The sequence below is a fragment of the Puma concolor genome, chromosome C2, assembly GCF_028749965.1.
Source record: "Puma concolor isolate L17-30 chromosome C2, mPumCon1.1.hap2, whole genome shotgun sequence".
Taxonomy (NCBI): domain Eukaryota; kingdom Metazoa; phylum Chordata; class Mammalia; order Carnivora; family Felidae; genus Puma; species Puma concolor.
Window position 1 is genome coordinate 143,657,530 of NC_141675.1, and position 27,382 is coordinate 143,684,911.

The following is a 27,382-nucleotide window of genomic DNA, read 5'->3' on the forward strand; positions in this document are numbered from 1 at the left end:
GTACTGACCTTATGCAAGGCTGGAATCTCCACTCTTGATATTTAACAGACCTGAACCAAACAAAGCATATTGTTGGAGTCATTTTAAATATTTGGTCACTTTTTAACTCCATGTAAACTTTCTGGTTAAGCCTTATTTCAAATAGTGAAAGAATTATAGCCTGAATATTGAGTCTGGCCTATGATATTTTCTCAGTGAATATTTTTGATTGATAACCCTTAAAGGGAAGAGTGTGTTTGCTTTTAACGGACTAACGGACTTCAAAGGAATATGGAATGTAATTTAAATTTGAACCAAGTAATAATACTAAAATACTAAACTCTGTACTGTTTGTCCTTTTATCTGCTTCATCCTGCCAATTTCTGCTACTTTTTTTATTCTCTTAAAAAACAAAAGCCAGATTTAGGAATATACTTGCTACCTTCAAGAAATGCAATCCATCGTTGGGCTTCTTGATTGCTTGAAAACGAGTTCTACCACATTAGTAAGGTTAAATATTTCAGATATACTCAGCACTTTTCCTTATTAAAATGTGTTCATATCTTGATAATTTATGAAATGCCTTTCATTGACAGTTTCTTTTTGTATCTGTTTCCCTTTATTAATTGTATTTATAGTACAATTTTAAGTTTAAGATATATTACGTATATTTAATTTTAAAAAATTTAAATTCCCAATAGTTAAAAACCATGTACCTCTTGAACATACCTAAGGTTGGGTTTCATACAAAAGTTCCATATTTTATTAAATATCTGTTTCCCTCAATATATTTGGCTTTTGGGTATTCTGGTTTGGAACACATCTGGAATGAGCTAACCTTATATCTGGCATATTTGGCATAAATCAATCTATTTGAGACAGATTGATAAAGCCATCTACATATGATTTTAAAAATATGATTTAAAAAGAAGGAAATGGCTGCTCGTCTGTGTTTGTGAGGCCAAAATACATATCAATTTTATATGGTAAGAAGGTGGGTTCATGTGATTTTCTCTGACCACCTGCATGTAAAATTATTGTTTCTATAAGATAAAAACAAAATATCCTGGATTCACTTGTATGTAGAAGAAACCAATTTTATTATTTTTCTCTCTGTCCCACTAAATAAAATCTTCAGCAGACCATACCACTCCTGACATTTATTATCCATGATTTGGCATAAAAAAAGTTACAACACATTCAATAACTATAGTCCAGTCTAGTGTAAAAATCCAAACTGAAACAATCTATCTGGTTAATATTTCCTTCTTCCCTGACTCTGACCTATAACCTTGGGAGCCTGGAGTGGAAGGAGAGAGTCCAATGACTTCCTCTCCCTCTCCTTCCTTTCCCTTCCCCTCTGCTACAAAGGCTGCCGGATAAGCCCTGGGTAAGGTGATATTGGAGTAGTGAACATAGGCTTATGCGTAAGGTACAATTGCAACATAACTTGGATGCTCTCTAGACTTGGTGAGTTCAAAGTGGACTTGTCCTCCAGTAGGATGTTACTGAAGGTTCCTCTGAGATCCTTTCTGGGGACCTTCAACTACTATTCTTTGAAACAGGCTGTTAGATGTCAGATTCTCTCTCCTTCTTGGAATCACATTTCCTCTCAATGGTTGTCCTGATCAAGAACCCTCATACAATAGCACAAGCCCAGTGTCTTCTTACATTTGGTGTTTGGGAAATCCATGCTTTTGTTTTGCAATTATAAAAAAACAGAGCTTGATTTTATCTTATTCAGTAAGCGGTAATATTACCAGTTGTTCCTGAAGTCCAGGGGTCAAATCGAGTTCTCAGAGGTGGAGTTTTCCTCTCCCCCTGAACTTCTCCTTGTCACTTGACTTAAGATAAAAAAGAAATGTCTTCTTCTTTTGCCCCACAGATGATGATAGATGTGTGGCATGTCAGTCACAATGATATTCCCTCTCTCTTGCTCTCTTCCAACCTTTGTCTTATATAATGGGCAAAGTATGAGTGCTCACAGAATAGGTTTGGGGCCATGCCTTGGCAAAGTTTTTATTAAATGGCTTAGAAATTTATTTTAGAATGGTGTCAGTGAGGGTATGTGTGAATTTGGAGGAAAGTTTTGCAACTATAGTTTTGTTCCTTAAAGGGGAGGGGGGATATATATAAAATGATGTATCTGGAACACATTTTAGAAGCTATAAAGTGATCTATATTCATTACCATTATCTTTGGACATAAATTCAGATTCTGCAACCTTCTTATGATAAACATACGTGGGCCCAGGGGTTTTATGTGTTCTCCACACCTTCCTTGTTTCTGTAGATAATCATTCCTCACGCAGAGAGATGGAATTACTCATGATTTAAGATCTTTCCAAAGTGATCCCCAATAATGACGTTTGCATTCTTTTAGTTTGGGGAGATCAAAGCAACAAGGATACAGACCTCTCTACAATCGCTGCATATGTTGAAGGATAACATTCCACAGGCCAGTAACACATCTTTGCAGGTTGACTTATGGGGAAGAGGTGGGGAAGAAGGAATGAAACTGACTCTAAGTTGAATACCAGAAAAGTATAGTACATTCTATAAAGCAGACAAATGCTAGAGGGCCTGAGTTTCTTGTATGAAATATCCCTGGAACAACAGAAGGGAATATATTTACCTTATATGGAAAAAATATCCTCATGCTCGTTTTGAGGCTAGCATAAAATTTGGATACTTTTCAAAGGCAAAATCCTATACATTTTCAAATGTTTTGTCTTTAATAACTAATATTGGAATTAATATCTATCTAATTAAAATTTTAATAAAAGTGGAAAATTACAGTCAATTGAAATATAAGCATAATACTTTTAAGTTAAAATCTGCAATTCTCTCTCCTAATGGTTTTCTTTATAATGATTTTATTTATTCCCCAAATCTATCTTACTCAATAATTATGAACACTATATGAACACGAAGAAATTCTCAAAATAATAATTACTAGTATATTATAGAAATGTTTTACTGTGCGTTGCATTAATACTTCTAAACCCTTAAAAGAAAGGTAAATTAGTAATGATTTAGGCTTTAGGACCTCAGCTATTTAGCCTTGGAAGCAGCGATAGTATAATATTAAACAATGTAAATTATTTTATTAGTTTATACTATGTTCTAGATCCTTACACATTTTTAATACATTAAAATACAGTTCACAAGAAGATTGTAAGAGAAGAAAACTTGTATTTGTAGCGACAGAAGAAATGAAAAAGTGTTGATGTAGCTCCCTGGGGCTAAGAATAACAAGAAGCCATTACCACCCATAGGCCTAACGGAAAAAATAGTGGGGCTGATTACTGGCCCCCATAAAATTAGCCATGAGTCACAGCTGCCCTGACATGAGCTGTGACAATCAGAGTATAGATATAGCCAATAAATGGTAGCCAAACAGAGAAAGCCAGGGGAAGAAATGCTCCAAACCCCGTTGTCCTCCCTTTAACCTGGAAAAAAAGAAACAAGGTTTTTCTATTTTCAGAAGACCTGGTCTTATATAAAGAAAATACTAAATAATCTACTAAAAACATTAGAACTGAGAAATGTTTCACCAAAATTGTCAGTCACAAAATTAATATAGACAAGTCAGGGTGCCTGGGTGGCTCAGTCGGTTAAGCATCCAACTCTTGATCTCAGCTTAGGTCATGATCCTGTGGTTTGTGAGTTCGAGCCCACCTCAGGCTCTGCTCTGATGGTATGGAGACTGCTTGGGATTCTGTCTCTCCTTCTCTCTGCCCCTGCCCCACTTGTACGTGCTCTCTCTCTCTCTCTCTCTGTCTCTCTCAAAATAAATAAACATAAAATATTTTAAAAATATAGACAAGTCAATTGAACTTGAAGTGCAATTATAATGGAAAGTATTTTTTAAAAAATAGACAAGTCAAGTACACTATATACACTTGAATGAATTGATTCCATTTATTATAGCCTCATAAAGTAAAATACTTAGGAACAAATTTAATAAAAAGAAGGCAAAATGGGTACTCTGAAAGCTACTAAATATTGTTGAAGGAACCTAGGGTGAGCTAAATCAATGGAAAGACAGTCCATAATTATGGATTAAGGTGTTAATATTGTTAAGATGGCAACACTTTCCAAACTTATTTATATATTCAAAGCAAATCCTATCAAAATCCCAGATGGCCTATTTGTAAAAATTGGCAAGTTGGCCCTCAAATTTATATGGAAATTCAAGGGATCCAGAAGAGACAAACCAATCTTGAAAAGTAAGGAAGAAAAAAGAATAAAGTTGTAGGAGTCACACTTCCTGATTTCAAAACTGGATATAAAACCACAGTGATAAAGACAGTATAGTCCTGGTATAAGGGAATAGATTTGACAGGACATAAGTTGTAGTATTCCTTATGGGACTAGAATCCTACAGTATAAATGCTGGACCAATGAAAAATGTAACGTTAATTTTAATGAATAATACTAATCTTTCACTTTTCCTACCAAACACTTTAACAATCTATGAGCCCATAATATTTAAGGAGTGTGCATTTTTCTATATCCTGGACAATACTGGATTTTAAACCTTTCAATGTTGTCAATATAATGGATAAAAATACCTTATGCTTTATTCCTGCACTAAATTTTATCATTATATTTGATATTTATATTTATTAGTCATTTATATTAGCTTTATTCATATATTTTATCCATTTTTTATTCATTTATTTGAAATATATTTTATATATTACTTATAATGATATTTTCTCTAATATATTCTCCAAACACTTCACCCTAAGTATCTTTCTGACAGTCAGTAAGACTTCAATACTTTTATTCATATAAGCTATTTTTCAGGTTTATATTATGGATTTTATTATTATATAATTAATGTATTTCTATATTTCATTTCCTAATAATTTTTTATTAATATATGAGAAAGTTTTATAAAATTTATTATATGCTCAGTCACTTTGCTGCTTTTCTTACTTTCTACTAGCTTTTCAGTTTATTTTCTTTAATTTTTTGGAAATTATTAAACTTATCAAAATGTATTAAGATTTCTGTATCAGTAGTTATTTAAACTTTAGGATACACTAGAATCACCCAGAGGGCTTGTTAAATTATAGGTTGCTGCTGGGGCGCCTGGGTGGCTCAGTTGGTTAAGCCGCTGAGTTAGGCTCAGGTCATGATCTCGCGGTCCGTGGGTTCGAGCCCCGCGTCGGGCTCTGTGCTGACAGCTGAGAGCCTGGAGCCTGTTTCAGATTCTGTGTCTCCCTCTCTCTGACCCTCCCCCGTTCATGCTCTGTCTCTCTCTGTCTCAAAAATAAATAAACGTTAAAAAAAGAATTAAAAAAAAAATTATAGGTTGCTGGGCTCATACAATAGGTCTCTGATAGAGCCCAAGAAGTTGCATTTCTAATAAGTTCCCTGAACTTATATTAGGCTAGGATTTCTGGTCTGTTTAAAAACCACTGCTTTATGCAATTATTATTTAATCTGCAAAGAATGAGTGTTTTATCATGAAAATTAGCTAGGACCACAATATATTAATGAAATGTAAATTTCTCAGTAAACTAAGTATAGAAGGGAATGCCTCAACTTGATAAAGAACACCTACAAGAAACTTAGAGCTAACATCATACTTAATTGTGAGAAATTAGAAGTTTCCTCACTAAGATCAGGAACAAGGCAAATATGTCATTTTCAACATCATATTGAAAGTACTAGCTAACACAATGACACAGTAAAGGGAACTAAATGTATACTGATTGGGAAGGAGAAACAAAACCGTTTTTTGTTTACAGATGACATGATTGTCTATGTATAAAATCTGAAAGGACCAACCAAAAAACTCATGAAACTAATAAGTGATTATAGGAAGATTTCAAGACACAAAGTTATATACCACACTCAATTGTTTTACTAACATCAGCAATGAACAAATGGAACTTGAAATTAAAAGTACAATAGAATTTTCATTACCACCACCCAAAAATGAAATACTTAGGTATAAATCTAAAAAATACACACAAGATCTGTGTGAAGAAAATTACAAAATTCTTTTTTTGTAATCTCCAAAAATCAAGGATATTTTAATTACTGTTAGTTTATTTTACCACACTAACAGATTAAAGCACCAAAATCCCACAAAATTGTGATAAACAAAATTGAAAAATTAAGTAAGTGGAGAGATATTCCATGTTCATGAATAGAAAAACTCAATATTGTCAAGATGTCAGTTTTTCCCATCTTGACTTATAGATTTAATGCCATCCCAATTAAAATCCCAAAAGTAATCTTGGAGATATTAACAAATTCATTATGAAGTTTATGGAGAGGTAAAAGACCCAGAAAAAATAAACACAATACTGAAGGAGAAGAACCAAGTCTTTTTGGGGGTTGATGCTGTCTGGTATCAATACTTACGACAAAGCTACAGTAATCAAGACAGCATGATTTTTGCAAAAGAATAGACAGATCAAAGGAACAGATTAGAGATCCCAGAAACAGACCCACATAAATATAGTCAACAGATTTTGACATAGGAGCAAAGGCAGTGCAATGAAGCAAAGATGGTCTTTTCAACAAATGGTGCGAGAACAACTGGGCATCCATATGCAAAAAATGAATCAAGACACAGACCTTACACCGTTCACAAAAATTAACTCAAAATGGGTCACAGACCCAAATGTAAAATGCAAAACAATAAAAATCATAGAAGATACCATAGTACAAAATCTAAATGACCCTGCATTTGGCAATGACCTTTCAAATACAACACCAAAGGCACAATCCACAAAAGAAAGAGTCGATTAGTTGGACTTGTTTAAAGGCATTGTCAAGAGAATGAAAAGACAAGCCACCAATTGAGAGAAACCTTTTTCAAAAGATATATCTGATAAAGGACTATTATCCAAAATATACAAAGAATCTTTAAAACTCAACAATAAGGAAACAACATGATTTAAAAATGGGCCAGGAGCACCTGGGTGGCTCAGATGGTTGAGCGTCCAACTTCAGCTCAGGTCATGATCTCATGGTTCGTGGGTTCGAGACCTGCGTCGGGCTCTGTGCTAACAGCTCAGAGCCTGGAGCCTGTTTCGGAATCCATGTCTCCCTCTTTCTGCCCCTCCCCGACTCATGCTCTGTCTCTCTCTGTCTCAAAAATAAATAAACATTAAAAAAATAATAATTAAAAAAATAAAAATAAAAATCCTAACAGATACTTTATCAAGAAAGATATACACATGGCAAATAAGCATATGAAAAGATTGTCCATATCATATGTCATCAGGGAAATGCAGATTAAAACATACCACTATATACTATTAGAATGCCCAAACTACAGAACACTGACAACACCAAATGCTGATGAGAATGTGGAACAACAGAAAGTCTCACTCATTGCTGGTGAGAATACAAAAATAGTACATCCACTTTGGAAGGCAGTTTAGCAGTTTCTTACTAAATATGCTCTTACCATATGATCTAGCAATACTGCTCCTTGAAATTTACCCAAAGGCGTTGAAAACTTATACACACACAAAAACTTCCCATGGATGTTTATAGAGCTTTATTCACAATTGCCAAAACTTGGAAGCAACCAAGATGCCATTTTGTAGATGAGTAGATTCATACACTGTGGTAAATCCAAACAATGAGCTGTTATTCAGCATTAAAAAGAAATGAGCTATTGGGGCACCTGGTTTGCTCAGTCAGTTAAGCATCAGACTCTTGATTTCGGCTCAGGTCATGGTCTCACGTTTTGTGAGATTGAGACTCATGTCGGACTCTGTGCTGACAGTGCAGAGCCTGCTTAGGATTCTCTCTCTCCTTCTTTCTCTCAGCCCCTCCCCTGCTGGCGCTCTCTCTCTCTCTCTCTCTCTCTCTCTCTCTCTCTCTCAAAATAAATAAATAAACTTAATAAAAAGAAATGAGCTATCAAATTTGATATCTATTTTATAATGTTCAAATAAAGAGATGAGTTTTGGGAAAAGGAAGAAAAAGAGAGCATATAGAAAGATGAACTAAAGAAGCAAAGAAAGCCTCTTTGAGGAAGAAAAGTAGCATAATTCCATTGTAATAACTTGGGAAAGAATAAAATATATAGAATGCTAATTATGAAAATTGGAAATGTAATATATTCATGTCAGTCATATGCATCACCTACCGTGCTAACTCACACAGAAAAGTCTGAGAAAGGATTTCCTTGTGAAAAATACTTTAAGGATTTTTCTAGAGAAGTGTGATAGATCAGTCATATCAGTGGCTCAGATTAGCAGCTCCTCTCAATCTATCCCTTTCTGCTGAAATTTTGTAGTTTCCTCCCATTCTGACTCCAGTCTTGGCCATGAGATTTCCAGTAGGATGTTAATCTATATGATGCAAACAGAGTCTTGAAATACTCTCTGGAGAGTCTGTTCTTTTTCTTTACTTCTGCTATTGCTATGAGATCAAGCCACACTAGCCTGTTGGAGGCTGAGAGACCATGAGGGAGAAAGAGATCCCAACCATGTTAGAGAAGCCCTTCCAGACCAGCCAGCCCTCAGCCAAACCACCAGCTGATAGAGTCATGAGCAAAACCAGCAGAGGTTGGTCAAGGCTGGCCCAGATTAGCAGAACTACCCAACCAACTTTAAATTTTTTAAAACAATTTTTTTTTTCAACGTTTATTTATTTTTGGGACAGAGAGAGACAGAGCATGAACGGGGGAGGGGCAGAGAGAGAGGGAGACACAGAATCGGAAACAGGCTCCAGGCTCTGAGCCATCAGCCCAGAGCCCGACGCGGGGCTCGAACTCACGGACCGCGAGATCATGACCTGGCTGAAGTCGGACGCCAACCGACTGCGCCACCCAGGCGCCCCCCAACTTTAAATTTGTAAAATAATCAGAAAGTGATATGGCTTTACCCACTAAATATTAGAGTTATTTGTTATACAACATTGTTAAATGGGGCAATAATATATATACTTTTAGAAATGCAACCATGTCTACATAAGCATCCATTTTGAATGAGATCTGGTTATATTCTTTGACCAAGGCACTATTTCCCACCTGTGATACTTTTAGAAGTCAGTGTGGCTTAATGATTCTACAGACAGCACTTTATCTTTCTTTCACAATGTGGAGCAGGAGTTTTTATTTAAGTTCTTGTGTTCAATACATCCTTAAAACTCTAACTGGATCTCAGAATTAGTGTGTTTTAATTAATTTTCTAAGTCTCTAGTGAATACTCTAGGATTAGGGTCGCATATTTTCTTTTTGTTTTTAAACATTGTATGTCCAAAAAAATACTAATGATAATTGGCTAGTGACTTTATTTTGTTATCATCTAATACCTGTTTTAGAATATTCAAAATTGAAACTCAGTGAACTACCTTGAAAGTCTTTTACAAGATAATGGGAACACTAGAATCCTTTAAGGATCTCATGTTACCTAGGACCGGGTCCAGCCCCAGAAAAATAAGCCATCTGATTATGATTGAATTTCCTGTGAATTTAGTGTTTCTAATAATTTTGATCTGGGCTGTGGAAGCCCTGATCCAAACTAAGACTATGGCTTATAAGACTTGCCTCCATTGGAAACCAATGACTGGTTAGTCAGAACACTCAAGAGTGGCAGTGGTGCTGGTTTTCATTTAGAGATTGCAAAGCTGCTTTTATTTTTTTTTGTAATGTTTATTTATTTATTTTTGAGAGACAGAAAGAGAGAGAGCATGTACACAAGAGGAGCAGAGAAAGAGGGGGAGAATCCCAAGCAGTCTCCCCACTCACAGCACAGAGCCCAACATAGATCTTGAACTCACGAACCAGGAGATCATGACCTGAGCTGAAATCAAGAGTCTGGTGCTTAATGGACTGAGCCACCCAGGTACCCCAAGCTGCTTTTAAACTGGAGTTCTAGAGAAGACCCTTCAGTGCTGTCCTAGTAAAGAAAGCAGATCAAATGAAGTGCAGATCCATTATACAAGTACTTCAGCATTTCTTTCCCACCAAGAAAATACTGCATGCCTGCTATTTAAACATCTCTGGTTAAGTTTTTCCTTCAATTTGGAAAGCTTGACTCAAAGATACTTTATACTGGAGTGTTTCTTACTGTCAGTGAACACACACTTTCTGTTTGCTTCATCTGTTACAGTCTGTCTCCTCTCTCCTGCCTGCTTTTCACACAAAGTTCCTTTCTTGGAGTGAGATGCGGAAAAGAAAGAGAAATTGAATTTCCATCAACAGACTCTAGTGGTATCCTGAGTGGTATCACATGTGAGATATCTCTTCTCTAACACCAGTCCTAATTAATAATATTATATTCATGCAAATATTGAGCTAAATATTGAGCTCACATAAATGAGCTTCATTTTACATGACCCTTTGAAAATTGACTTTGGAAGTCTCCCTCTCTTGGGAGACTTCGGCATTGTGCTGGGCAGATTTAGGATTTCATTAACAATGCATAGTCTGTTCAGATAACAGTTTTAGGTGCTCTCCTGTAGCAAAGATGACCCAGGAGAGATACAATCATCTTGACGCGCTTTATGTGATTCAGATGAAATTCAACCCTTTTGGAGTTTGAGTTCTTAGCAAAATACCACTTCCTGTTTTTGAGGAAAAAAAATGGCATAAAAAGTCATACAAAGAGACTCATAAGGCCCTTGGACATCAAATAGCTCTTACAAAACAACATTTTAATGAATTAAGTGTAAATGAATCAGAAACATGTGGGTTGAATTTCCCTTAAAATACCCATGGGCTTAAAAATTAAAAAAAAAAAAAAAACACAGAAAGAAAGAAAAAAAAATTGTTTGGCAGAAGATCATGTGCATTTTATTGAGTTCAAGCCTTTTGAAAAAAAAGAGGAAAAGCAGCCTTGATTTGGTTGACTGAATAAAAAAAACATGGCTGTAGCTTCATTTATTTATTTTTTTAATTCTACAAAAGTCAGGTTGAAAGTATAATTATGTTTCTTCTTGGGTGCCAGATTCATTTATGTGAGACCATTTTTCAAGTACAGTAACACTTTGATTAAGCAGAACCCTCAAGTCATGGTTGTCTTTTTCCAAGGGCAGAAGTTTCAGTCAAAGGAAGAACTTAAAACTCTAGTTCAAGTAAAGTTCATTAGAGCCGAAGTAAAGAAAACACGGCGATAATTCAGTTCACTAACCAAGAAGATCCTAAATCCAAACGAGTGGCGGGCCTGGTTAGCTAACCACTGAACAAAAGGCTAGAAAAACAGTCATTCAAGGGCCAGAGCTCAGAAGATAAGAAAAGCTGAAATAAGTGGAAAAATCTGTGCAGCGAGATGAGGTGCTGGGATCCAAGAAAATGGCTACAAAAGGAAAATTTTAATTGCAAAGACTAAAAAATCTTGAGTGGCAGCTAGAAATGGCCACAATGCAACAGGGGCATAAGGATTGAAAAACTCCTAGAAATGGGAAAAGCAAGACAAATAAGAATACACAGAGCAGTATGGTAAATACAAATTTCAACATGAGTGTAAAGGTGAGTTGTTGACTTTACCAAATTACACATGGCAGAAGCCGTCCTCCTGCATTGTACTGTATCTGAAAACTGTTAAGGTTAGCAGGTCTCGAAATTCACATAAATGTACTCAAGATTATTTATTGTGTGATTTATGCATAGATACATTTATATTTAGATATATATACTCAGAATCTTGGTGAAGTAAAGAGACCAGAGAGCCCAGGAGACCCAGGTTCCAAATAAAGAAAAAGCTGTAATTTGAACACTTGAGGAGAGAGCATGTGTAATTTGAATAAAGAATGCCACGTAGCAGAGAAAATTGATGGGAGCACCACTTTTTCTCATACAGGATAAAAGGAAATTAATGTTCTCTCTGTAGGTGTTTTCGATCAACTGAAGTAAACATTTGGTCTTTTTGGAAACATAATTCCCACAAATTCTTATATTAATTAACAGCTTTCTTTGCTAAAGCAGTTAGTCTGGTAAGAGTCTTTATAATAATTATTTTTATTCCTGGGAAATACTACTAACTGATAAAATTTGTTGATCTAAATGTTACCTATTGATAGTACCTATATACCAAGACATTATTCAGGTTATATAGAGAACAATTTAGAAAGTTATTATTTTGGGGCGCCTGGGTGGCTCAGTTGGTTGGGCGTCTGACTTTGGCTCAGGTCATGATCTCACGGTCCGTGAGTTCGAGCCCCGCATCGGGCTCTGTGCTGACCGCTCAGACCCTGGAGCCTGTTTCGGATTCTGTGTCTCCCTCTCTCTGACCCTCCCCTGTTCATGCTCTGTCTCTCTCTGTTTCAAAAATAAATAAACTTTAAAAAAAAATAAAAAAAGTAAGTAATTATTTTACATAAGCATAGATTTTAGTGAAAATGTAAGTGTAAAAATGCTAGCAGAAACTGTTCATTCATATTTTAATAACCTTTCCTCCCCCAAAATATTCTTTTCTTTCTTTGCTTTTGTTTTTTTGTCTTTTTGGTTTTTTTTAGAGAGAGAGAGCAAGTGAATAGGGGAGGAGTCGAGAGAAAGGAAGGGAAAGAATCCTAAGCAGGCTCTGCACTACCAGTGCAGAGCCTGATGCTCAAGAACTGTGAGATCATGACCTGAGCCGAAATCAAGAGTCAAACGCTTAACCTACTGAACCACCGAGGTGCCCCACTCCCAAAAATATTCTAAAGAGGAAAAGTTGGTAAAATAATAAGAAAAATGTCCTATAATTTTGGAAGAAATAAACCATACTTCACACCTTATCCCTTGTTAATTTAAAATAAAAATAACAGAGAAAGACAAAGATGATGCAGAAAACAAATTCACATGTAATATAAATTCATTGAAAACTGAAGTGCCCAAGACATAGTTGATGATGTTAAAATGGCTTGACAAATGCAACTTGGATCTAATCATTGAGTACTAATGAATAGTTCAAATACTGACTGCATTTTGCCCAGAAAAGCAGGTAGTCTCCTATTTATCCTCTCTTACGTTTATTTTAAAGAGGTAAAAGAGAAAAATTTTGGGGAATTTTTCAAGACTCTGCCTCTATGTTTCTTCAGTACAAAGCACTTCAGTCTCGTCCGTATGACAATAGAATGGCACACGATGTCAACTAAATGATCTGATTTGATTTTTCTTCAATTACTGTCTTCACTTATGCTTCATCAATTATCCCTTCTCTTCCTTTGGTGATATTTGAGTGGATTCAAAATTGTTTTGACAACCTTTAGTTATTGAAAGAGGTACCATTTAATGTTTAATCTCAAATTCAATGTAGAAGTCAACTTCTCCTAAGCCAGCCTGGATTTGAGCTGAGACCCGGTGTTTGCAGGAGGCCAGGGTTGGATGAGGCAGGCTCCAGCTCTGAGCTGTCTCCTTGTTCTCTTCAATGTCCTGGAGCAGGGGAGAAACCTGCACCAAATGAAAGAGTGTCTTTACTTCACTGTCTGTTCTTGTGGTTCCCTTTCTTCTTATTGTCACTGCTTCTGTCTCTAATGTTGATTGGCCTTTGATACACTCTAAGTCACTATAACATAACATATTTTCACATGATGGTGAATGAGCCCTGTGAGTGTTGGAAGTTAATGGGCTAGTTCACCCACCTCCTAAAAGCTCTGGTAGAATGTATAGGTTGCTAAAACTTCAACATTGGCACCTTATGTATGAGGGATAACCTCTTTGGGATCATGATTTTGCTATAAATTTGGCTTATGCTCATATTTGTTTAAGAAAACTTTCATGAAGGTAGTGCCTGGGTGGCTCAGTCGGTTGAGTGTCCGACTCTTGATTTCAGCTCAGGTCATGACCCCTGAGCACGGAACCTGCTTAAGATTCTTTCTCTCCCTTGACCTCTTTCTCCCATGCATGCTCTCTCTCTCTCTCAAATTAACATAACAGAATACTTTCATGAGGGAGTATTTAATAGTTTCTACCTCTCTTTGCTTAAATTTATCATGTCAACATTTGTACCAAGTTCTATAAACTCAAGATAACTTTCTAAATAATTTAAGGAGTCTTGCAACTCAGGATCACCCCAAGGACCTATTTCACCATGTATTCTTGTGCTCTTTTGAATTCTATGAAATTTATAACTTAAATTACAAATGAATGGCCTTGTATGTCATCGTAACAGTTACAACAAGGTTATCGGTGAGTTATGTGTCCATGTAAATGTGTATGTACACATGCACACGTGTATATGTGTGTGTTCTGGGGGTAAAGATGTGACTAGGAGAGGAAGAGCAACAAACCAAGCCAAAATGAAATTATTCTCTGTAGGCATTCCATGTTTGAACAACTTTCCTTCTCTTTACTCAAAATCACCTTCTAAAAAATTATTAAATCAATTTAATACACTTGGAAGTGAACCAAATGTGCTATTGTATGCAAATTCCTGGTGGTTTTCATCTATCATCAGGGACAATTCAGCTGCAAAATGGATCTCATTTTACTCCTAAGTTTGTTTAAGAACTTGATCCTTGGAAACACCTGTTATTAGCATGGTCTGAAGTTCTCTCTGTTGCTTTCCCCCCCCCCCCATTTTGGATGCTGTTTCACCCAGCTGCCAATAATTAGAAAAACAAAGCAAATCCCTCCCATGGATGCTGACCTCTGCAGAAAGCCAAGGGAACAGAAAGTCAAAGAACACCATAAGCCTTTTTGTTTTAAACCAGGAGGCATGCCGCACTATATTCTCCTGGACTGCAAAACCACAGGAAAGGATTAATATCCCTAACCACAAGAGACATTTGTGTATGGGTGTAGCAGGGAGGGCATGAGAAGAATATTAATCTATGATGTATGACTTCATATTTTCTGAAAAAATTTGAAAAGCCACATGTATATGAATCACTGCATTATAAGTGTATCAGCCACGTAAGATGAATAATAGGACCAAGTACCGAGAGCTGAGTTCTTTTACAACAGTTACTATTTTTAACTCAGTAGTTTCTTCAAATATCATACAGAAAGGGATGTTCTGTAAACAGAGCAGACCAAAAATAAGAATTCAAAAGTAAAGCAAGACTCTGGCACCGGATAGGCTCTTTCAATCAATTATTAACTTTGAATATAGTACACATACATATATGTGTATGTGTGTAATATAGTCAACAAATACATGTGATATATATGTATATGATACTTATCAATGACAATTAAGGAAAATATTAAAATTTATATCATTGTTTAAATAAATAAACTACAGAAACAGAATAAAGATAATTCCTGTGTCTTTTATACTTTTAAAAGCTATGAATCAATGTGCATTTTAGTAATTCAATATGCTTAAAATATTTCCATTTGTTTCCTGACATAAAAATTTCTTGAACATCTAAAATATGCAAAACATTTTGCAAGGTACTATGGATACTAAAGAAAAAAAAAAAGCAATGGGAAAGAAAGCATGTTCCCTAATATTTCTCAGTGGTCTAGGATTTAAGATTTTAGTCCCAGCTACTTTTCAGACAATATTATTCTTTACCTGTATAAACCTAACTACTACTGTTTAAACTTACCAAAATGAGCCCTATATTTTCAAAGAAATGTATCTTCTTGATACATAATGTCGTCTTTTGTGTACCTGTCAAAGTCTTATCAGTCTTCACAAGTGACAAAAGTTGGTATATTATTGTAGTACAACCAGGACAGTACAACTAGGGTTTGATCTAGAGTAATGCAAATTGAGATAAAGATTAAGGGAAAGATTCAACCGGTGCTAGCATATTTTAAAAAGTGGGATATGGAGATTGAAAATTTGTGAGAAATGAGGAGAAATAGAGCGTTTGGATGACTGAGGTTTCAAATCTGAGTGACGGGGAGAATGATAATACCATGAACACAAATAGGAACATAGAAAGTAAGAGCTGATTTGGGGGACAAATGATATAATGATATCAGTTTAGTTATTTTAAATGGGAGACATCCTGGAAATTTACTAAAAGTACACCAAAAACTAGAATTAGGACTGAAGCTAGCGCTTTCAGGGGCATCTAGTTGTGAAACGATGGTTGAAATTATGAGAAGTGGAGACCCACTAAAAGCAAACCAACCAAAGAAAGACATTGTTAAACATTTATTTTTCAAAGAACAGGACAGGGTACAAAGTTAGCTACCAACTGACATATACAAAAAATAACGTTCTCGTTTCAGAGAGATGAGGGAAAGATTGTAATAAGGGCAGGAGGGATCAGTGATTTTAAATATCACAAATGCCCATGAATAAAATAATTCCAGTGAAAGACTACTACTCAGTAGACACTGGTCAACTTTAGAAAGCAGATCGGTTAAGGGACAGGTGCAAAAGTAGTCATAGGACTTGAATTGTGCAAATAGTGAACAAGTAAGTGACAGTGCTCATTCAGGATTTGAAAGTGTAAGAGTCAACAGAGAGTATGATGGTTAAGAGAGAATGAATGAGGTAGAAAATGTAATGCTTGCTATCTATAATCCTAAAATTTTGTTGGGTAGTGAAAATTCAAATAGCAAAATCTCATGTTCCATTTTATTTTTTAGGAAAAATAACCAGAGCACATGTCTAGCCCACACAATACCAAGCAATGTCTTCCCATATTACAAAGACATACTTCAATGACAAAATAACAAGCTAGCAGAATATAAAGTAATGTAACATATATATAACATAATATTATATATAACATAATATAAAATAATTAACTGTAAATTAATAAATAATTAACGTGTAATGAATTAGGTATGTTTGAGTGTGGTATACAAAAATGCTATACAGGGGGTGCCTGGGTGGCTCAGTTGGTTGAGGGTCCAACTTGGGCTCAAGTCATGATCTCACAGTTGGTGAGTTGGAATGTCCAGTCGGGCTCTGTGCTGACAGCTCAGAGCCTGGAGCCTGCTTCAGATTCTGTCTCTCTCTCTCTGCCCCTCCCCCCATCATGCTCTGTCTCTGTCTCTCTCTCTCTCTCTCTCTCTCTCTCTCAAAAATAAATATTTAAAATATACATATATATAAATAAAAATGCTATGCAATATTGGATATTGATCATATTTTATTTCCATACTGTGAAAACATGTATTACAAGGTAAATAAAATAAATATGTCAAAAATATATCTGGGTTGGACCCTACTCAAAGTACATGTCAACCCTCATTTTTCCAGAGAGCTCTGTTATTATTTAACCTGCTAAAGACCATGAATAATTGAAAAAGAATGAATAACTCAGAGTTACTGATGTTAAAAAGACAATAATAGCTAATAATCATTGAGTGTTTATATTTTTATCAGGCATTGTACTATCTTACATTTACTCTGTGTATGAACTCCGTGCTATATTATTAGCTTTATTTAAAAAAATTTTTAATGTTTTATTTATTTTTGAGACAGACAGAGACAGAGCATGAGCAGGGGAGGGGCAGAGAGAGAGGGAGACACAGAATCTGAAACAGGCTCCAGGCTCTGAGCTGTCAGCACAGAGCTGGACGAGGCGCTCGAACTCACAAACCAGAGATGGCTGAAGTCGGAGTCTTAACTGACCGTGCCACCCAGGTGCCCCATATTAGCTTTATTTTAAAGATGAGGAAACTGAAGGGCAGACAGTTTAAGTAATGAAATTAGCCCAAATCACAAAATTAATACACACTAAAATCTGGATTTTATCTGTGATATAAAGAAAGGCCTCAGTATGTAACCTTTCAGAATTTGTAACTAGTGAGTGGAGGAGGGGAGTCTGCTTCTATTTGAGTAGGCCTTTCCTTTTAAGGCAGGGTTAAACATAACAATGCAAACCTGGCTCTACATAGTTAGAAGAAAAGCCTCTGCAATAGGAACATCAGCCCCTAAAAGACATATTTGTCTGGCGGGTTGATGGGAGATCATAATTCCTGAGAAGACCTCCTACTGGTAAAGTGGCAAACTTGGGGCCTCAGAGGGGACTATTTTTAGTGTTCTGCCCAATATGGGAGTGTCAGTAAAGTATAATTTTAAAATGTTTTTGAAGGATTTACTTAAATACTAGTTATGGGGAATCGGGAGAAAGAACTAGAAGGCAGTGTATTCTGGAACATTCCTAAGGAGATGAAGGCTGCGAAGGGAACTCAGATCTCATTTTGAGTCTGTGCAGTCAGAGAAGACCTTACAATCTGATCTGTTGTCTAATTTGGATGTGCCAACTCCCCACAGATGGTAGGGAGGGTGTTTGGATCCTGATAAGTCAGTTGCTGCTGTCTGAGTGTAGACTACCCAAGTCAAAATCAAATCTCATCCATTTTTAAAGCAAATATTGGAGCAAGATGAAAGGCGTTACACACCTATAAAGATCTGGGACATGACAGTGTGACCCTAGAATCAGAGATATCATAAAAGAGGCCTTATACAGTAGGAATAATATAAATAAAAGAGATTAGGTGTTTACAATAGTTCTTTGAGGGAGAGAAATGATCCTCCTGTTGGCACTACATGAAACTGATTTTAATCACTGTAATAGGGAACATAGATAGATGCTTTGTGAAAGGAAAATTCTATACTAGAACACTTAGGATGAAAATGATTATTATTAATTTTTTTTTGGTGTGACTAGAGGTCTCCTAAAAAGAAAAAGAAATCAAGTAATATGGTGTGTGGACGGTGAGTAATTGCTATTTGATGAAAGAATAGTCGGGGGTGGGGTAGGAGACATTCTAAGCAAGAACTATAAAATCCAACCAGTTTAATTTGCTGAAAAATTGTTTCCCATTAAAAAGTACCAAAATTCAAAGAGGATACGGTTTGGTCTAGGGAAATCACACAAAATAAATATCTAAAAATCTTGAAAATTGCATTAGCCCTACACCACAATGAAACCAAAACATTGACTCAGTGTGAAAATAAATCTAGTTCTTATATTATTACTTTTCTTCTTGAAATTTGGCAAACTATAATGACAGCATGTTATTACCTCAAAGTATTCTGGGGGTTTTAAATGTTTTTCTTTTTTAAGAAATTGAACTTACATTGTGTCAAATGAGTGTTATGTAAGAGGTCTTAAGAGGTATAGCTGTAAGAATAACTCAAGCTTGATTTTCCTATCCAGATTCTAAATTTTTGAAGACTTGTATCATTTTTCTCCAATATGTAAGCAACCACCTTGCTACCTACTAGTCTTGCCAAGGTGCAAGTTTACAAAGTATTGGCTATGATTATCAACAGGGCTATGTAGACCCCCAAGGTCTCCATAAGGATTAAGAAATTAAAAAGAGAGAGATGGAAGGAAATCGAAGGACAATTACATACAAAGGAATACCATCTCATTGGTTTAGGCACTTAACCTAAAACCCACCACTTCCAGATGTGGTCTTATATCAGGACACCTGAATCGGATGTACATCGGTTCTGACTTTATCTGGCTTTCTGCTTACTAAAGAGTCCAATGTTTAAGGTTGGGAGCCCAAAACAACCCTCACAAGCAAAAGCGTGTCTTCAAAATATGCTAGAATTTGGTTTTGAATGAGTTAATTTTCATCGACTTTCGCTAACATGACAGAACAAAAAAGGCCAGAATATGAGACAATAGAGACCCAAAACTCATTCTGGAAAGTAGTGAGATCTCCTAGAAATGCAGTTAGGGAGTCTGGGGGTTTACTTTAAGCTATCAGTGGACATAGCAGTGCATTTTCAACCAAGTTTACGGATTAAGAATTTCAAAAAGCAATTATGCTCAAGGGCTGGTTCTCAGATGCAAATGTTAAATACTCACCTCGGGTCTTGACTGGGTCAAAAGTTGCTACAGCTCGTTTTATTGTTTTAGGAAATAAAGATTCACTTTAAGACTTAAATTTAAGATTTCCAAAGGTTTCCTTTAAGGTAACCTTCCTAAACGTTTCACTTTAAAACTTAAATTTAAGATTTCCAAAAGTTTCCAATAAGATAGATTATATTTTAAGCATTAAACATAAACGCAAAGGGCTGGAAATAAATACTGCTTTGTCTTAGAGTCTCTGCCATCCTACTTAGGAATGAGCAGGAGGATGAATGGTTCTCTGCTTAAACTCTCTTGTTGGGTTACTGTGACCCCCAGTGTGAAATGCACAATCACTGGAAGAATTTAACAATTTAGCAACTACAGTAAGAAACAGAAATCATCACAAAATTAGAGGTAAACCGGAAGAATACCAACATAGAAACAGAATGGAAACAGTCTTCATAGCAAACCTATTTTCTTCCTCACTTGTCTGCCTAAGGATGAGAATAGACTCGAGGGAGTATGTTGTCTCACTGGCAAGATTGTCACACGTTTGTTTCCCCAATATGAGCTTGAATGCATTTTAGTAGGTTTGGAGCATTGGGTTTACAGTAGGTGTCTGTCACAAGAGTAAAAAATCAATGAATAAATAAATGAGATTCTTTTTCTCCCCCTTATGTAAATCAATTTATTTGATGGGTACAAGATTGAGTCAATGGTTTAGAACTAAAAGTGGGAAGTTTACCTTATAAATGTGATAATACATCAAGAAATGTCTTAACAAGCTAGCATTTACTGAGTGTAGTAAGTGTTGATGCTGGTAAGTTTCTGTGATGAGTGATAAATCATAATAACTTTTGTTTTGGAGTATGCTGTGTCAGGAGCTCTGGGGAGCTCTTTCTTAATGGACTGTCCATATCTGAATTATTGCTACTAAATAAATAATGGTATGATTTGAAAGTTTCTTTGTGATACCTCTATGGCCTCACTAGAATAAAAGAAAAATGTTTGTAAAAGGGCAAGGACGTGGGTTATCATCCTTGCTCCTTTATTGGTCCGCCAAAACACATTTTTTAACCGTCTCGAACCATACACTTATTTTAAATAATATGTTTTCCATGAGATAATTGTGCATGAAATCTGGGGATCAGTATGTTTCTAACCTTAATTCTAAAATTTGCTGTATTACCAAAGCACTAGTGAACGTAAAACTGAACTTTAGAAATAAGTAAAAAGAAAGCTTCATTCATTTTTCATGCTAGTAGCCAAGCTAACTGTGTTTTTGCTATGACAGCTGAGTATAAATTTCATAAAGGATGCCGAACATAGTTTCTGACTTCCCTGAATTTAAAACCTAATTAAGAAAAAATTATGCATGTTGTTCATTTTAATATTGCTAACAAAGAAAAAATAATTTAAGTTTTGCAGGATTCAATTTAGAGGACAACATGAACCAATTTAGGAAACAAAACTCTAAAAGGCGCTAATACTTTTTCCATGAACTACAATACACCCCCAGGATATAATTTGATATAAGGGAGAAAACGTATGATGAGCCATGTTCCTAGATTGCTTTGTGTGTTTTGTATACACAATTTCATAACATATTTGGGTGAATAATCTCTCTTTAGTTGCCACTACTTCAGCATATTTTTATTAGTCTAAAAGTATAAAGAACACATGCTTTTACTTGCAAATATCATCTGAGTTAATATAGAAAGAGGTATAAATAACCAAAAACAATAGCTAACAGATATCTTTTAAAATATATGACAATAGGGGCGCCTGGGTGGCGCAGTCGGTTAAGCGTCCGACTTCAGCCAGGTCACGATCTGGCGGTCCGTGAGTTCGAGCCCCGCGTCGGGCTCTGGGCTGATGGCTCAGAGCCTGGAGCCTGTTTCCAGTTCTGTGTCTCCCTCTCTCTCTGCCCCTCCCCTGTTCATGCTCTGTCTCTCTCTGTCCCAAAAAAAATAAATAAACGTTGAAAAAAAAAAAATTAAAAAAAAAAAATATATGACAATATATGACTTTGTATTTGAGAGAAAGCAGAGAGACCACTGGAGAAAAACCAGGATTTTTGTTTTGTTTAGTCGGTTGTCGGTTTTGTTTTGAATTTCCTTTCAGATACTATCCAAAAAAAAGAAGTATACTAAAAGTCTACTAAAATCATTTCATAGACAAACTTAATATCTCCATAGGAAAGTACTTGACATGTGGAAAAATATAAATGTATGAATTAATTACTGTGGTATTGTAAATAAAGTTTTCATAGCATTAAAATCATAGAATGTAAGAGCAAGAGGAGCGCCCGGGTGGCTCAGTCATTTAAGCCTCCAACTCTGGATTTCCACTCAGGTCATGATCTCATGGTTGGTGAGATCGAACCTCAAGGGGGCTCTGCACTGACAGTGTGGGGCCTGCTTTGGATTCTCTCTCTCTCCCTCTCTCTCTCCTATTGTCATTTGTCCATTTTCACATCTCCCCCAGCCCCTTTGCAACTATTTGAGAACACGACCATATCTGACTAATCTTTTTATCTTCAGTGTTGTGCCCTGTGCTGGTAATTTATTAGACATCCAAATATGCCTGCTGAGTAAAATTAGTGAAGCCGTAAAGAAATAGGGAAAAATCATGTTTTATTACTGAATTAGTTCATTAACTCCCAACTGAAAAGGGAGCATTACCCTTGAGGGAAAAAATTCTTGCTTGGTGGGGGAGGAGCCATGGAGTCACTTTACCCTCACCTCCAAATCACAGGCTTTCATTAGAGATGTTACCTTGTAAAATGCATTGCATGTATAAATCATTCGTAGTCATGTTACATGAGACTGATTTTGACTTCAAGAAGAAAAACATTGGGGGGGGGAAATTATGACATTAAAGGAAAAAAATCTCCTTTTTCCCATAAAATTTGGATGAAACTTATAACTTTAATTTTCACTTGATGTATTTATTGTCAGATTCACTTTTCCTTATTAGCATTCCTGCAGGAAATTCCTTACCTTAGAATTACCTTGTTTCCCCCTACTGTTTTTATATTTCAAAACTGGGTTTACTTTTTTTAAATTTTTATTTATTTTTTGGGGGGTTACTTTTTAAATCCAGGTTTACTTGTCTTTTCTTTTGCCAATTTCAACATTGGTAATGTTTTGCTGGCTTGTTTGCTTGTTTGCTTGTCATTGAGCAAAAATAAAAATGACTTTTATAGAATGTAGGCTCCATGAGAGGAAGATTTTCATCTGTTTTGGAAACTTGCATTATTGTATTTTCAATACAACAGTTTTTTTCAAACTGCAACAGTTTCTGACACATAGTAGGCAGTCAAGAAATATTTGTTGAATGAACTAATGAATATAAAAGAGCAGTCATTATCAATATTTTTCTCCATGATGTCACTTAAGGAAGGGTTTCTAAGTTTTTCAGGTTATATTACTTAAGCTATTTGATTAAAATAAACCTAAAAGCTAGAAGTTCTATATTTTTTGGCTAATACAATGTGCCTGGTTAGAAGTACTTAATTTTATAGAAGTTTAGTCATTGCAACTTTTTCTTTTTATAAAAAGTGAATTATGAAAGATTTGAGACATACAAACTCTTTAAACAATGATGTCAAAAACATTCATCTACCTACTCAGTTTAATTTTTGAACCTATTTGCTCCTAATAGAGCTGTGTGTTCTATGTAATTCCCTACATCAGTTTCCCAGTACGCACACACACCCACACACACGTACACACAGAGGCAAATTATCATGTCCATGAATTTTTTCATAATTTTATATCAGATGGTCAGATTTCTCTTCAATAGATGGTATTGTTCATAGTTGTGGTTCTCAGCCTGTGGTCAACAGTCCAACACCATTACCCTCACTTGGAAATGAGTTAGAAATACAAATTTTCAGACCCATCCCAGACTGACGCAATCTGAAACTCTAAGACTAGAGCCCAGCATGTATGATTCTGATGCATGCCAAAATTCAAGAACCACTGGTTTACATTAGTACTTGTGGATCTAACATCAAAGTCGAAGGTCTAGCAGAAAACAGCATTCATTTATAGAATTTACTGATCCATTTCCTCTTGCTATAATTAAAGAATTAACTATATAGCATATTTTTACTTATTTTTAAACTGGGGGATTGTTTACTATTGTATCACAATCTAAGTTAAATTCTCCTTAGAAAAATGCTTCATTTATTCTGTCTCTGATGGTAGTATATCAGTTTTAACTACTGTAAAATGTACTCTTCTGCCTGGATCCATATTTTTTGTATGGTTTTGTTTGGTTGTCTGCTTCACCAAGGGCCAGGCTCCTAACTAGGACTGATCTATGGGTCCTTAAGGGACAAGGCTACCATGGGGAGCAAAGAGGCACCAGTGGTGTGCTGGACACAACCAATGAGGCTTACCGAAGTCAATTGTTGAATTTTGCAATTTGTTAAATGCATTATTTTTTTAACAAACCACATAAACTTAGAAATAAGTGAATTATATTACAAACAAAAGCATCAAATACTCAAAGTAATCACTCCCTAATTATTGTATTACATGTTATTATTCCATGTGCTTGAGGTTATTTCTGTGTGCCCCTGTACAAATTTTTGCATCCAGTGACATCATGTTGGTAACTTGGAATTGACCATGTTAGGAAAATTCACCCCACATAAATCAGTTGATGTCACTAATCAGGGTTCTCCTACCCCCACCTCTTTTACCAGCACATCAGCATGAAGAATCAAAGCAAGGATGGAGTTTCCATGACAGGTGCCCAGATCCTCTGTTTTTCATCATACATGCTCTTTCCTGTGTTAATAGATGAGGTTTGTAAGTAAGGGGTCAATGCAAAATGTAATGTTCATTCTTAATTTCCACTGTTTCAAATACCATGTAATTAACTCACTGCATAATATACGTATGTTATCCTTATTAAAGATAGCAAACAATTACAAGTGCCCAGGAAAGAAAACAAAACTCCCTAACTTTTTCTCTTCCATCAAAAGCTACTTCTATCCTCATAGGCAACCAATTAATAATTTGGTGTGAATTTTTCACACTCTTTTAATGCAAATATTTTCTGAATGGATAAATAAAAGATTCAAATTAATTGTCTTTAAACACATATTAAATTTGTATTTGCTTTGTATCCTAATTGGTGGTTAAGGTCCACATCAAGTTTAAGAGCAAAAAATAATAAAATGTATTCAAAATAAGCTATTCCATTGTTAATGATCATTAAATTTCTGTATAGATGTGTTTCTAAAAGTGTTCTTTTTTAGCTTTAGCCTCACTAAAATATTCACCATGAGCGTAGTGAAATGATAAATTTGGTTGAACTGGTGAATTGTTCTACTTTTGCTTAAGAGCTACTATTTGATACTGTTCTCTGTATTAAGAGTCATGTTGTTAAATGGGAGCTGGTTTACATGGGCTGTTTTATGGAACTACATTTTTCAAAGATCTTACTGAATTTATTGTACAAAAGCTAAATCACACTGACTACGTTTCTTGGCAAAAATGGAATATAAAATAACAGCACAAATGCATGGAGAATAGAATTCCGATAACTTGACTTAACATTTAATAGATCCATCCTGGAGCTAATTGGTTCTCCTTAAATTCTGCTCGGTCTAGTAGCTCCTGTCAGGCAAAAAATGTTTGGCATGGTGAATCTAACATTCTAGATTAGTTGATGATGATAAAATGACTTTCAGTCCTGACAGATTACTTCCATTATTTCTCTTGCGTATATTATGCATAATACATTTAAGAAATAAAATATGCAATGAAAAGTATCCTACAGAATAAATATGGTAACAGTTAAATGTTCTAATATAGAAATTTAAAGCACATTTTGTAAATGTGTATTACTTTGCAGGGACTATAAATTAACATTAGGTTGTTAAAACGACATTCATCATGTATTGGGTTAAGATTTTTAAAAAAAATTTGTAACTTATTTTTGGGGGGGTGGAGGGGGAAGGGCAGAGAGAGAGGGAGACACAGAATCTGAGGCAGGCTCCAGATTCTGAGCTGTCAACACAGAGCCTGATTCAGGGCTTGAACCCACGAGCAGAGAGATTATGACCTGAGCCAAAGTCAGACGACCAACTGACTGAGCTACTCAGGCACCTGGGTTAAGATTTATAGGAGTATAATATTATCTCAAATATCTTTTTTCGGCAAAGTCATTATTAAATTCTTATTAAAGTCTTTATTTAAATAATTAAAGTTATTTTCAAAAGTTCAATCAATTAAAAATGCAAAGATTATAATCTTGATCATTGTCCTCCTAAATGCTGTAGTTCAGGGAGCTCTGAACAAAGTTGTGCAATTCTAAGACAAAGAATATATATTGACAAGCCTACAACGCAGCCAGAAGCCATTGGCTTATCTTTAATCATGGTATAAAGTATCCAAAAACACTTGAGTAACTTGTGCTCCAACTAACACCTGCTCAGTATTGCATACAGACATACCACAATATGATCATTTATATTATAGGTAAAAATAAAGTTCATCACTGTATATCAGATAAATGGAGGAAAATGATGTTGCCAGCAAATATGCTCACAGTCAGAAGGAAATTTGAGGCTCTTGTAAATCAGAGAAGGATGTCAACTTAGAAATTATCTCTGATTACATGAAATGTTGTCATTGTTTTTTTTTTTCTCAATTACCTGAAATAATATGACAGAATCCCAAGGATACATCCTATGGTTTGGTGAAAAGATCAAAGAATTTGGGACCAGAAGACCAAATTCTATTTCTCAGTAATAGTGTTGTGGAAGCTCCAGCTACAGCTGCAAAATAATAGCTATATTTCTGTGCAGTGTGAATGTGGTGTAAATAATAGTGAAATAAACTTTATAACTGCAATGCATCGAAGAGCATCCTGGGCTTGTCATCAAGAAAAGTTTTCTGGTGGCTCAGTCGGTTGAGCGTCCGACTTCGGCTCAGGTCATGATCTCATGGTCTGTGAGTTCCAGCCCCACGTCGGGCTCTGTGCTGACAGCTCAGAGCCTGGATCCTGCTTCAATTCTGTGTCTCCCTCTCTGTCTCTGCCCCTACCCTGTTTGTGCTCTCTATCTCTCATAAATGAATAAATGTTAAAAAAAATTTTTTTAAAAAGAAAAGTTTTCTGATAAGCTAATGGAAGGGAATATTTTAGCCAAAGAATTCAGTACACTGCTTGTGTTAAGACATTTCTATTTGTAGTTTTAAAACTTTTTCACAAATAGGATCAATCCATAAAGCTGATAATATGATATATCTTTTGTAAACCATTCTTTAAATTAAGAAGTTGTAAGTTTATATTTATCAAAATAAATATCCTATGATGATATCTACTTTTATGTGTATGGAAGTTGTATTAAGGAAAAAAGGTGTAGAACAAACGTGTTTGAAAAGTGTTGCTCTGGTTTGGCTGTCTTTTCTTCGAGAACCGAGAATAAATCTGACATATAGCATATGGTTTAGCCTTAAATTTGGAAACTGAATTTTCATATATATTGAAGTTGGTCTTAGTCCAAGTCTTAAACCAGATTAGACTAAATTCTAGTCTGAAATATTTTGAAGCAGTACATTAAGTGATCTTATAAACAAGACTTTTGCATTCCAAATAAAAAAAAAGCTTGTTAGTTGCCTCTATAAAAATATTAAGGGTTTTTTTTTTCGATGTAATATAGCCCACATAGTATTGATCCGCGGCTTTTATTAATCCCTTCAAATTACCTTGCTGTAATAGATCTTCTCTCGAGCTTCACTTTG

At 35.4% G+C, this 27,382-nt stretch overlaps 1 long non-coding RNA gene across 1 annotated transcript in view; it reads right to left on the bottom strand.

The window, feature by feature from the left end:
* Nucleotides 1–12,729: 12,729 nt before the first annotated feature.
* Nucleotides 12,730–27,382, bottom strand: part of LOC147577569 (uncharacterized) — a 137,845-nt gene continuing 123,192 nt past the window's right edge. Inside the window, exon 3 of the long non-coding RNA XR_015255862.1 lies at nucleotides 12,730–13,338. This is a non-coding gene — a long non-coding RNA (uncharacterized LOC147577569). The remainder of the gene's footprint in view (nucleotides 13,339–27,382) is intronic.